The following is a 13470-nucleotide window of genomic DNA, read 5'->3' as shown; positions in this document are numbered from 1 at the left end:
TCTGGCATGTCCCAAAAATAAAGGCAGCAAAAACAAGATGGAGACAGAAATATTAGCCCTCAGTCCTGCCTTCTGTTTGTCTTTTGGAAGAAGTCAATACTTTTAACATCAGCAATTTCTACATGATTGTTATAGTAAGGTTTAAATCATTAACAAATAATTATGTCAAATTTTGTCTCATAACAACATGGAAATATCTCCACTGTGTTTTGCCTGAATTTATAACTGTCAGATATTAAAATATGGGGTTCATGTTTTCATTTGAAGTAGTCTTTATAATTAAGAATGAACTATTTTTCAAATTTTGTTTAAAAAAACAGCAAAAATAATCCACCAAATAAGAAACATCTAAAAGCTGTAGATATTAAATAGATATTTTTCATTAAGAAAAGGCTAATGGAGCCAGGTGGTGGTGGCTCATGTCTTTAATCCCAGCACTCCGGAGGAGGGGCAGGTAGATCTCTGAGTTCAAGGCCAGTCAGGTCTTCAGAGTTAGTTTCCTAATAGAAATAATGTTGATCTTGCTTTCAGCAAATCTACAAATAAAGATGATGATATTAGACCTTCTCACTTATCACGCTTTTGTTGTGAGTGTTTGCTTACCCAAATATCCTACTAACATGAACCAAGTCTTCATGTTTTCAAAGATTCAAGTCTAACTGTACATTCAAAAATGAATTATAAAATGTAACTAGGATTTTAAAATTCTAAGTTTTAGATTGGCACAGACTTAAATCTTCCAAAGGAGCTCTATTTATAAGATACCTCTATTCTAAATCAAACTCTTACAGATGAGAATAAATACATTTCCTCCTACTAAGAGAAAAGGGACCAACCAAAATAATTGCTTTGTTAAGATGAAAAAAATCAAGGCTTTGAAAAGTGCCCCCTCTCTCATTCTCTGCCTGTCTGTCTCTGTCTCTTTCTCTCTCTCACACACACACATAAACACATACCCCACATATTATATATATATATATATATATATATATATATATATATATATATATATATATAATTTGTTTACCCATGTTTCACAAAAGATGCAAATTTCCATTGGTAGCATATCTTGGATTTTATACCTTAAGAATCCTTTTTGTATTATTAAATGAGCATTTAGGGTATAGTATGCTTATCGAGGATTAAAAGACAACCAAATAATATTCATATTTTTTCAATAAAAATAAATATTGTAGTTCTATTTCCTTTACTGACTAAGAAATAAAATTTGATGAATTTGATTATGTTTATAAAAATTGTTAAATTCCAGGGGGACAATAGAGGGGAGGAGATGGGGAATGACAACATGAGGGAATGGTATGGTTGAGCTGAGGAAGGGAGGGAGTGGGAGAGCAATGAAAGAGATATATTGATAGAGGGAGACATCATAGGGTTAGGGAGAAACCTGGAGCTAGGGAAATTGTCAGGAATCCACAAGGATGACCCTACCTTAGATTACTGGCAATAGTGGAGAGGGTGTCTGAACTGGCCTACCCTGGTAATTGGATTGGTGAATACCCTAACTGTCATCATAGAGACTTCATCCAGTAACTGAAGAAAGCTGATGCAGAGATCAACAGCCAAGCACCAGGCTGAGCTCTGGGAGTCAGCCAAAGAGACGGAGGAAGGATTGTTTGAGCAAGGGGGGGTCAAGATCATGATGGGGAAATCTACAGAGACAACTGAACCAACTTTGTGAGTGAAAGGACCAAGCAGATACCATAACAGGTTGCTCAGTCTTCTCCCAGAGATCCGGCCTCAAATTCAGTTTCCTGAGACTTGAGCAAGTGGTTTCTGGGAGGGCCATGAACAAAAGACATAGTCATTTCAGTAGCTCCCTTTCTGCACGTACTCTGACTGCTCAAGGTTCAGCCAATTGTTTACCGTCTGGGACCCCTCACCAACTTAGAGCTACGTGCATGAGTCAAGGACAGAGCCTGGGCCACTGAGTCAGACCCCACAGTCAGTACATGCTAGGCCAGCCAGCCTCCATGGCAGCTCAAGGACAAAGCCTGGGACTTGTCCAGGCTTACCCAAAAATGGTAACTGTAACCCTCAACTAACCCTAGCCAATTAAAAGCTACTAACATGATTGCCACTCTCATAAACCAATCCTATGAAGTCTGTAGATCCCAAGCCCTCTTGCTTTAAAAACCCTGCCCCATTGCTACTCGGGGTCTCTCTCGCTCTACTGCTGCGTCAGAAAGACGGAGAGTCCCAAGTTAACTCGTAACAGTACTAAGGCTGCTTTTGCATCGGATTCGGTCTCTTGGTGGTCTTTGGGGGACTCTGGGTACAGCAGTGAGTATTCACTAATTACAGACCGACAGCTGTGGAGCCTGCATGGGACTGCACTAGACCCTCTGCATATGGGAGACAGTTTTGTAGCTTGGTCTGCTTAAGAGGCTCACTGGCAGTGGGAGCAGGATCTATCCCTGGTGCATGAGCTGGCTTTCTGGAGCCCATTACCTATGATGGAACACCTTGCTCAGCCGTGATACAGGGGGAAAAGGCTTGGTCCAGCCTCAACTGAATGTACCAGGCTTTGCTGATTTCCCATGGGAGAACTTACCCTTTTGGAGGAGGCTATGGGGCGGGGGTAGAAAGGCTGTGGGGAGAGGGAAGAGGGAAGAGAGGGGGATCTGTGGTTTGTACATAAAATGAATAAAAAATTTTTTTCTTTTAACATTTTTTATTGATATTTTGGGAATTTCTCATCATGCACCCCAATTCCACTCATTTTCTGGTCCTTCCATGTCCACCCTCTGCCCTTATAGCCTCCCTCAAAAAGAACAACAACAAAACAAATACAATACAAAACAAAAACAACAATAACAATGAAAAGTTTGCTCCTCCATCTTTCCCACCTCTCTATCATATATTCTTCTGTCATAGTGGCCTTGGAAGCTGTGGTGTGTCACACAGTATACCCTTTTGCCAAACAGCTTTACCTGCAAATGTTCATAGCAATGAGTTGGCTGGTCGGGTTCCAGGCCTCTTGCTTCTGGTACCCCATCATTACTGTACCCTCACTAAAACTCCTCTAGTATATCCTACTGTTGCCCTGAGTCATGGGAGATCCTGCAGCTCTGGTCCCACAGGATCAGTCCCTTCACACACCAGCAGATCATAGATGGGGTAGTTATTGGAGTGAGCCAACTCAAAGCCCTAGATGTAGGCCTGGGTGGTAGCTGAGCTGATCAGTCTGGGTTCCACTGGAACTGCCCCACTCAGGTGAGGGTCAGGGCCATCTCTCCTGCACCCACACCATCCGGCCAATTCTATCACATGCATGATAAGGGGTGGAGCCAGCTCTCCCACTGCAGTGGCCAATGATGGGGGCGGGCAGTTCTCTCAGAGTTGGGCCCAGCTCTCCCATGCCCAGTGGTGGGAGGGTGGTGGGCAGCAGCTCTTTTGTTGAGGCATCTGGCATGTGGCAGGGCCAGTTCTCTGGTGCCCAGGACACCAGGGTCAGCTATCTCATGGCCCACTGTGGTAACATGAGCCACAGACATCAACACAGACTCCAGCTTTGGTAGGGCCACAGACCCAGACATGGCCTTCAGTGTCAACACAGGCCCAGACATCACATGGCCCCAGGTTGGGACAGCATAGGCCACCCATGTAAGCTGGTTCCTCACCACTGTCTTGTCTTCAGTTCCACTTTTCTCCACACTACATGAACCACTCTGATTCTCCTTTTCTCTCATTTCTCTACCATACAGTGGCTCCCTCCTGCCCAAGCCTGGAACACTGAGTGGGCCTGTACTGGATGCAACTCTTGGTGATCTTTGGGTCATAGTTTAAACCCAGTAGCAATATGATTAACAGACTTTACATGAGCCCAACCTGACAGGACCTTATTTTTTTTTCATTTTCATCTTTTTTTTAATCATTTTACATACCAACCAAAGATCCCCCTTCCATTCCTCCTCCTGCTTCCTCCCACCTTTCCCCCATCATCTCCTCCAAAAGGGTAAGTTCTCCCATGAGGAGGGACACTTGAGCTTGGTATATTCAGTTGAGGCAGGACCAAGGCCCTCCCCACTTTACCAGGGGTGAGCAAGGTGTCCAACCATAAGCAATTGGACCCAGAAAGCTGCCTCATGCACCAGGGATCAATCTTGCTCATACTGCCAGGGAGGGACCTCTCAAACAGACCCAGCTATACAACTGTCTCCCATGTGCAGAAGGTCAAGTCCAGTCCCACGCAGGTTCCACAGCTGTTGGTCTGTGAACTGTTCGTGAGTTCCTTTGAGCTTGGTTCAGCTGTCTCTGTAGATTTTCCCATCATGATCTTGACCACCCCCTCTCTGTTAATATAATCCTCTCCCCTCTCTTCAACTGGGCTCTTGGAGCTCGGCCTGGTGCATGGTTATGTATCTCTGCATCTGCTTCCATCAGTTACTGGATGAAGGCTCTATGGTGACAGGATATTCATCAATCTGATTACCATGGTAGGCCAGTTCAGGCTCCCTCACCATTGTTGCTAGTAGTTTATTCAGGGGTTGTCTTTGTGGATTCCTGAGAATTTTCCCAGCACCAGGTTTCTCCCTAACTCTATAATGTCTCCTTCTATCAAGATATCTCTTTCATTGTTCTCCCACTCCCTCTGCTTTCAAATTCCTCATTTTAATGTTTCCAGTAGGAACTGTGCACTAGGAGACTGAAGCCCTTAGGTGATGAACAAAACCTTAATTTATGTAAGACAGCAGCAAATAATAATGAAACAAATTTTTAAACTGTCTTCATGACATGATTCATCCTAAAGATTATTAAGTAGTGTTAAAACCATTGTTGGGGATAACTTGGTGCTTTCATGGCTCTAAAATAACCCTTCAAAGACTAGTTTCAAAGGTTGTAGGGAGGTTGCAGTCTGTGAATGGCACTTGAGGGCTCAGTTGTCCACACTCTAATTCCATTGTTGGTTTCCATCACTAACTAACCACGGTCGGCAAGATGTCATGCCTTCTGAGGTGAGGAAGGGACAAAGGCCACCAGTCACCTCTGCATGGATCTGTTGATCTTCAGAACTAGCTGCCAACTTGCAGAAACTACCAGAGCCAGAGGTTGAAGTCATGATGACTATTTGCTTAGTTGATTCAGAGGGCCTTGCTCTCATGCTGTCCTCCGTTCCGTCTCTTACAATCTTCCTGCCTCCTCTTCTGAGGGATTCCCTGAGCTCTGATAGGAGGGATTTGATGGAGACCTCTCATTTAGACTCTCCATATAATGTCTGGACATGAGTCTCTGTATCTGTTTTCGTCTTCTGCTGGAGGAAGCCTCTCTGATGACTGGATAAGGCACTGCTCTATGAGTATAGCAGAATAGCATTCAGAGTCATTTTATTGATCCTTTTTTATTAAACCAGTGGTGCTTGATTTTACCCTAGGTCTCTGAGCTATCTAGTCACTGGTTCTTGATTACAAGCAGAATCAGGTATTAGTCCCTTCTTGTAGAGTGAGCCTTAAGTCAACTTAGACATTGGTTGGCTACTCCTACAAGTTCTATACCACCATTGCCCTAGCAAATTTTGTAGTCAGAACAGATTGTAGATCAAAGGTTTTGTGGCTGGATTGATTTCCATGTTACTGTTTTGGTATCCTACATAATACCATCCCTCACCAGGCTGGAACACAGGGACACCAGCTTGACTTCTCCATGTTCGATGAGTTGTATGGGTGCTGTCCTAGGCAATGGGATACCACTGTCACTTTGTGGAAAGCAACTCTGTAGCAACAGCTTGGGTTATTTGGGGATTTCCATGGATCCCCCTTGGCCAACAACTCAATTGAATGTAACCCAATTCCACCACTGGAAGCCTTGTTGGCTACAAGAGATGGCATGTTGAGACTGTGTATCCCCCATTATAAGAAGCCCTTATTAGGATCACTTTCATAGATTTCAGGAAATTCCCACTGCACTAGGTTTCCAAACCTTCCTGCAAAGGCCCTGCCAGCTCCAACTGTTTGTCCTTGCACTTAATCCCTCTACCCCATCTCTTTTCCTCAACAGTCATGTCACCACCTGCTCCCTGTCTATCTTTAAAATTTATTCCATCTGCCCTTCTCAAGGAGATCCAAGTGTTCTCCCTAGTCCCTCCTCTTTACCTAACCTCTCAGGATCTATGGATTGTAGTTTGGCTATCATTTACTTAAAAGCTAATTATGCACTTAAAAGTAAATATGTACCATATTTACCTTTCTGGATTTGGGTTACCTCACTCAGGATGATTTTTTTCTAGTTCTATCCATTTGCCTTCAAATTTCATGATGTCATTGTTTTTTTTTAACAGCTGAGTAATACTCCATTGTGTAAATGTACCACAGTTTTCTCATCCATTCTTCTGTTGAGGGAAATCTAGGTTGTTTTTAGTTTCTGGCTATTATGAAGAAAACCACAATGAACGTGGCTGAGCAAGTGTCCTATGGTAGAATGGAAAGTCCTTTGGGTATGTGCCTAAGAGTATTATAGCTGGGTCTAGAGGTAGATCTATTCTCAACTTTCTGAGGAAATACCATATTGATTTCTATAGTGGCTGTACAAATTTGCACTCCCACCAGCATTGAAGGAGTGTTCCCCTTGCTCCACATTCTTCCCAGCATGAGCTGTCATTTGTGTTATTGCTCTCAGCCATTCTGACAGGTGTAAGATAGAATCTCAAAGTAGTTTTGATTTACATTTCTCTAATTGCTACATATATTGAACATTTCTTTAAGTGTTTCTCAGCCTTTTGAGTTTCCTCAATTGAGACTTCTCTGTTAATATCTGTACTCTGACATGGAATGTTGTTCCAGATGCTGTGATGTGTGTTGCTCTGATTGGTTGATAAATAAAATGCTGATTGGCCAGTAGCCAGGCAGGAAGTATATACAGGATAAGCAGACAAGGAGATTCTGGGAAGAGAAAGGGCTGGATCAGGAGTCACCAGTCAGACACAGAGGAAGCAAGATGACAAGGCAGACCTGAGAAAAGGTACCAAGCCACGTGGCTAAACATAAATAAGAATTATGGGTTAATTCAAGTGTAAGAGCTAGTCAGTAATAAGCCTGAGCTAATGGCCAAGCAGTTATAATTAATATAATCCTCTGTGTGCTTACTTGGGGGATGCGAGTGGGAGAGATTTGTCCTGACTACCTGTCAGCCAGCTGGGACACAGGAAAACTTCAAGCTATAATTGGCACATCACCGTTGGGCATTGATCCACATAAACCTAAGAAAGCTCAATGATTCTGAGCACACAGAAACAGAGCCACGCTAGGCTTCCTAGTCTCACAGTCTCATGCCAGCAGCAGTGTAGACTTGTCTCCTGACAGCTGCCTACAAGATGAGCTAAGCAGCATGGCTGTGGATTCCAGCCCTAGTATACAGAGGTGTCTCTAAACCATGCAGTGTGATGCATGGTGGATCTAGCCTTTGCTAGTACAGACAAAAAAAAAAGAGGTTTTGGGGCTATACACTACTAGACAAGCATAGACGCACTGCTTCCCAGAGTCGGCAGTGAACATAGTTCCCACAGCTAGAAGTAAATGTAGTTCTGCCATGTTAGGAAGCTGAGGTGGGCAGAGCCAGCCGCCAAGGCTGCCATTTCAGTCCTAGCCACTGCAGTTTAAAACAATAGTTACACAATAAGGCAGATTTAGATGGAATAAGACTTTAAATGGTTTATAGTGTGTGTAAAAATGTACGTAGCCTTGGAGGAGAGAAGAAAACATAGACAGTTATATAAAAAATTGTTTCAAAAAATAAAGTCTTTAAAGCGACAGTAAAGGTAATATAAAAAAAATAAGCCATGTAAAGATGGAAATCACACAGAGAGTCTGGATTATATTGTCTTCAGGATTTTTAATTGCAGAGAGACATTTGATTGTAAAGGCTACTCAGTTAAACCAATATGTATATTTTAAAGGTATCTTGACTTCAAAATTTGGATCTAAGGATATGTTGCTTTGAAAAGGAGGCTCTGTTTTTGTTTCCACAGGAAGCAAGAGGCTATGGATTTGTTCCAGGTTAAGACAGATCAGATTTGATCAAGCCAGAGCTCCTGAACCTTAACAGATGGTACCTATCAACACAGGTTATAAACAGTCTTCCTAGGACTTGACCATTATCTCGAATTTTCTCAGGATACCCATAAGACTAGCAGTGCCCCCTATCAGCAGGAAGTAGCCTAGAATACTATGCCCACATTCTCAAAAAAATAGATTATGGATATTTGTCTTTGTTTAGATTGTTGGTTGCAAATTGTTGTTGGTCATAGTCAGTCTCTTTCTAAAAGAAGAAAGGGGGATATGATATAGAAATGTAGGATATAGAAATGATCAGATGAAAAGGTAGATTGAATCTATTTTTAAAGAGCAACACTTGTTTAAAATGTTTTACATTGCTATGAATTTTAGTTTATTGATACAAATTCAAAGTTAATTTTGTTATACTGTATGTATATTTCTACTCTTGTTTAAGGTATGTTTGTGCAGCTCATTTGAAATTGTAATGGATAATTAAGAAATACAGATTAATAATTAGTCATCTATGATGGTCAAGCTTATAGTCATGTTAGTTAAGTTTTCTAGGTATGCATAGATATACTTCAATTAGTTAGGTAATCTTCAAACACTTCAAAGACTTACAGAATATGGCATTTAAAATGTTTTAAAAACAGACTTTCTAGACAGTGGGACACATCTGCTTCTGGCAGCACTGATTTACTTCAAAAAGGAAGATGGGCATCCAAGACACTCCATGTGGAGTTTATCTTCTTCTTGGGAAAGTTATCCATTTGGACAAGAAACTGTTCTTGCCTGGACTGCTTGATAAAATGTTATATCAACTGAACATGAAGGACCCATGGAAATATGACCACTGAATTTGCAAAAATAAGGCAAAATGGCTCTTCAGGTTCCTGCTTTACAGAGGAGACTGCCAGACATTCTACAGGACACAGGGAGAAACAACTAAAAAACTCTAGTCCTATTGGCTGAAGATGGATGCCCCAATGCTACAGAGGAACTTTGAGTGATTATCCAGGTAGCCAGCTGTCTCTGTCATTCTAGATTTTTGAAAGTTGCTTCTGAGGTCTTTGATGTAGTTGAAGACTAGATAGTTATAATTTTCCTTGGTTACGGTAAAAGATAAATTACATATAAAACTTTAGACTCACAAATATAGGATAATGGAATATTTTCTTTAATTTTGCCAAATACAAATAAACTAGATATTTTAATTGCAATTCTTGCTTAATAACTTCTATTATATGTAATTTTACTATGTTAAAGTTAAAACCTTCTTTTTTGATTAGACAGAATAGGGGAAGTGCTGTGGAATGTCATTCTGTATGCTGTGATGTGTGTTGCTCTGATTGGTTGATAAATAAAATGCTGATTGGCCAGTAACCAGGCAGGAAGTAAATACAGGATAAGCAGACAAGGAGAATTCTGGAAAGAGGGAGGGCTGGATCAGGAGTCAACAGCCAGATACAAAGGAAGCAAGATGACAAGGCAGAACTGAAAAAAGGTACCAAGCCACGTGGCTAAACATAAATAAGAATTATGGGTTTATTCAAGTGTAAGAGCTAGTCAGTGATAAGCCTGAGCTAATGGCCAAGCAGTTATAATTAATATAATCCTCTGTGTGTTTACTTGGGGGACATGAGTGGGAGAGATTTGTCCCAAATGCTGGCCAGCTGAGACACAGGAAAACTTCAATTGACTTGTTTGTTTTTTTGATATCTAGCTTCTTGAATTATTTATATATTTTGGATACTAGTCATCTATTGGATGTGGCGTCGGTAAAAATCTTTCCCCATTCTATAGGCTGCTGCTTTGTCCAATTGACTATGTCCTTTGCATTAGAAAGTTTGTCAGTTTCATGAAGTCCCATTTATTAATTCTTTGTTTGTTTGTTTGTTTTTTCCAAGACAGGGTTTCTCTGTGTAGTTTTGGTTCCTGTCCTGGAACTCTCTCTGTAGATCAGGCTGGCCTCAAACTCACAGAGATCTGCCTGCCTCTGCTGGGATTAAAGGCGAGCACCACCACCGCCCAGCCCACTTATTAATTCTTAATGCCTGTGCTATCAGTGTTCTACTCAAAAAGTCATCTCTTGTGCCAATGCATTCAAAGCTATCCCTTAATTTCTCTTCTATCGGGGTCAATGCATCTGATTCTATGTTGAGGTCTTTGATCCACTTGGACTTGAGTTTTGTGCATGGTAATAAGTAGAAATCTATTTTCATTCTTGTACATACAGACATCCAGTTAGATCAGCACTATTGTTAAAAACACTTTCTTTTTCCAGTGTGTATTTCTGGCTTCTTTATCAAAAATCAGATGTCTATAGATGTGTGGATTTATTTCTTGGTCTTCAGTTCAATTCCTTTAATCAACATGCTGTTTTTATGCCAATACCATGTGGTTTTTATTATTAAAGCCCTATAATACAACTTAAAATTGGGAATGGTGAGACCTCCAGCAGTTCTTTTTCAGGATTATTTTAGCTATCCTAGGTTTTGGTTTTTCCATATGAAGTTGTTAATTGTGCTTTCAAAGTCTGCAAACAAATTTTTTGGGCATTTTTGTTGGGATTTCATTGACTCTATAGATTCTTTTTTGGTAGAATGCCATTTTTGCTGTGTTAATTCTAGTGATCCATGAGCATGGGAAACCTTTTGATCCTCTAATATCTTTTTCAATGACTTGAATTTTTATTTACTCATGTCTTTAATTTTCATGGTTACAGTTACCCCAAGATATTTTATTTTATTTTATTATGTGAGGCTATTATGAAAGATATTGTTTCCCTGATTTCTTTCTCAGTCTATTTTCCCTTTATATATAGGAGGGCTATTTTTAGTTAATATTTCCTCCAGCTACTTTGCTGCAAGCTTTTAGCAGCTGTAGGTGTTTCCTGGTGGAATTTTTGTGGTCATTCATGTATACTATCATATCATCTCCAGATAGCAGTACTTTGACTTCTTCCTTTCCAATTTGTATACCCTTGATCTCTTTCAGTTTTCTTATTTTTTTAACTAAAACTTTAAGTTCTATGTTGAATAGATATGGAGAGAGTAGACAACCTTGTCTTGTTCTTGATTTTAGTGGGATTGCTTTGATTTTTCCCTCCATTTAATTTGATTTTGGCTATAGGCTTGCGGTAAATTGCCTTTATTATGTTGAGGCATTCCTTTGTTCCCCTAATCTCTCCAGGACTTTTTTACCATGAAGTGTTCTTAGATTATTTTTCTAAAGCTTTTTCACTATCTAATGAGAGAATCATGTGGATTATTTTTTCTTTCAGTTTATTTATATGATGGATTATATTTACTGATTTCCATATAGTGAATCATCCTTGCATCTCTGGAATGAAGCGTACTTGGAGTCATGGGATGATCTTTTTGATGTGTTCTTGGATTCAGTTTGCAAGTAGTTTATTCAGTGTTTTTAAATATATGTCCATAAAAGAAATTGGTCTGTAATTCTGTTTCTTTCTGAGTCTTTATGTGGTTTGGTATCATAGTAACTATGGCCTCATAAAATGAATTGAGAAATGTTCCTTTTGTTTCCATTTTGTAAAATAATTTGAGGAATATTGGTATGATCTCTTCTTTGAGAGTCTGGTAGAATTCTACACTAAAAACCATTTGGCCCTGTCCTTTTTTGGGTTGGTAGAGTTTTAATGATTGCTTCTATTTGACTAGGGGTTATATTTACATTTAAATTGTTTATCTGATCTTGATTTATAAGTGGTACCTGTCAAGAATATTATCCATTTCTTGTAGATTTTCAAATTTAGTTGAGTACAGGTTTTAAAACTGTGTCCTTATGATTCTCTGGATTTCCTCTGTGTCATTTGATATGTCCTTTTTCTCATTTCTAATTTTGTTAATTTGGATATTCTCTCTCCACTGCTATGTTAGTTTGGATAAAGGTTTGTCTATCTTGTTTATTTTCTCAAGGAACCAATTCTTTATTTCATTGATTCTTTGTATTATTCCCTTTGTTTCTATTTTATTGATTTTAGTCCTCAGTCTGATTATTTCCTGCCATCTACACTTGTATGTGTTTGCTTCTTTTTGTTGAAGAGCTTTTGGGTGTGCTGTTAAGCTGCTACTGTGAGCTCTGTCCAATTTTTTTTTATGTAGGCACTTAGGACTATGAACTTTCCCCTTAACACTGCTTCTATTGTGCCTCATATGTTTTGGTATGTGATGTATTCATTTTCATTAAATTTGAGAGAATCTTTAATTTCTTTATTTCTGTCTTGACCAATTTTTCATGCAATCTCTAAACTACAACCCCCTGTAAAATTAAAATTGAAAAGCCCATCACATATCTCCAGTATATAATGGCACAGGATATGCATTACCATTACAAACCATAAGGTAGGGAACATAGAAAGGAAATACTGGATGGAACAAAGCAAGACTGAAAACCAGCTGGGCCAACTCCAAACTCTGCATCTCCATGTCTGATATCAAAGCACTCTTCAAATCTCCAACTACTGCCATCTTTGTTGACTGCACTACACTTATTTCTTTTGGGCTGGTTCCACTCACTATTAGCAGCTTCCCTCAACAGGTATCCAATGACTCTGGCATCTCCAACATCTTGGGGTCTTCAAGACAATCCAGGCTGTAACTTCACAGCCTTACTCAGTGGCCTCTTTAAGCCTCCATTAGGAACATCCCTGACATATTACTGACCTCAACAGCTTTCCTTCATCACAGAGGAAGGTTCTATAATGCCTTTCTTCCATCCTTGACTATAAAGCCAGAACCATGTGGCCGAAACTGCTTGCTGGAGCTGGAACATGGCTCCTTGGTGCAATTATAACTTTATCAGCTTTCTATTTTTCATGTCTGCTTCACTGCTTAAGCTTGTTGTCTTGAATCTTGCTCTGTAGATCAAGCTGGTCTCAATACTCAGATATCTGCCAGCCTCTGCCTTCCAAGTGCTGGAATTAAAGACATGCACCACCATATCTGGCTCCAAGTTTTTCTTTAATTCCTTTACACAAGTTGGAAACTTAGCTGGGTGGAATCTTGCCCTGAGGTCACTATTCATTTTATTCCATTTCTTAATCTCTTTATCTTCTTGAATACGTGATTTAGCTCTATTCCACTTCCTGGTGCCCTTTTTCTCAATCTGTACATTTTATATTTTTATTTGCTCAGCTTGCTCCTTTCATTATTAATCTTCTTCAGAGTTACCACTAATAACCACACAATAGCATCTATACTAGGCTGTTTTGAGATTTCCTTTGCTAATGGAATTAATTCAAAAATCTTCACATTATCTTCAGGCAGACTTTTGGACAAAGGCAAAGAGCCATGTTCTTCACCAAAATATCACAGGACTGATCTCTATGCCATATATTAACATCCTTCTCCTCTGAAACTTCTTGAGCTAAGCACACACAGTTCAAGTCACCCTCAGCACCACTGTCTTCCATGTTACTACTAGGGTGGCCCATTAA

The 13470-nt window shown here is 40.0% G+C and overlaps 1 long non-coding RNA gene across 1 annotated transcript in view; it reads right to left on the bottom strand.

Moving 5' to 3' along the window:
- Positions 1–424: 424 nt before the first annotated feature.
- The window catches only part of LOC131902335 (uncharacterized), a 30737-nt gene continuing 17691 nt past the window's right edge, over positions 425–13470 (bottom strand). Inside the window, exon 4 of the long non-coding RNA XR_009377068.1 lies at positions 425–536. This is a non-coding gene — a long non-coding RNA (uncharacterized LOC131902335). The remainder of the gene's footprint in view (positions 537–13470) is intronic.

Source organism: Peromyscus eremicus, chromosome 1, assembly GCF_949786415.1.
Source record: "Peromyscus eremicus chromosome 1, PerEre_H2_v1, whole genome shotgun sequence".
Classification (NCBI taxonomy): Eukaryota; Metazoa; Chordata; class Mammalia; order Rodentia; family Cricetidae; genus Peromyscus; species Peromyscus eremicus.
Note: the sequence above shows the minus strand (reverse complement) of the source record. Positions and strands in the feature narration are given on the sequence as shown.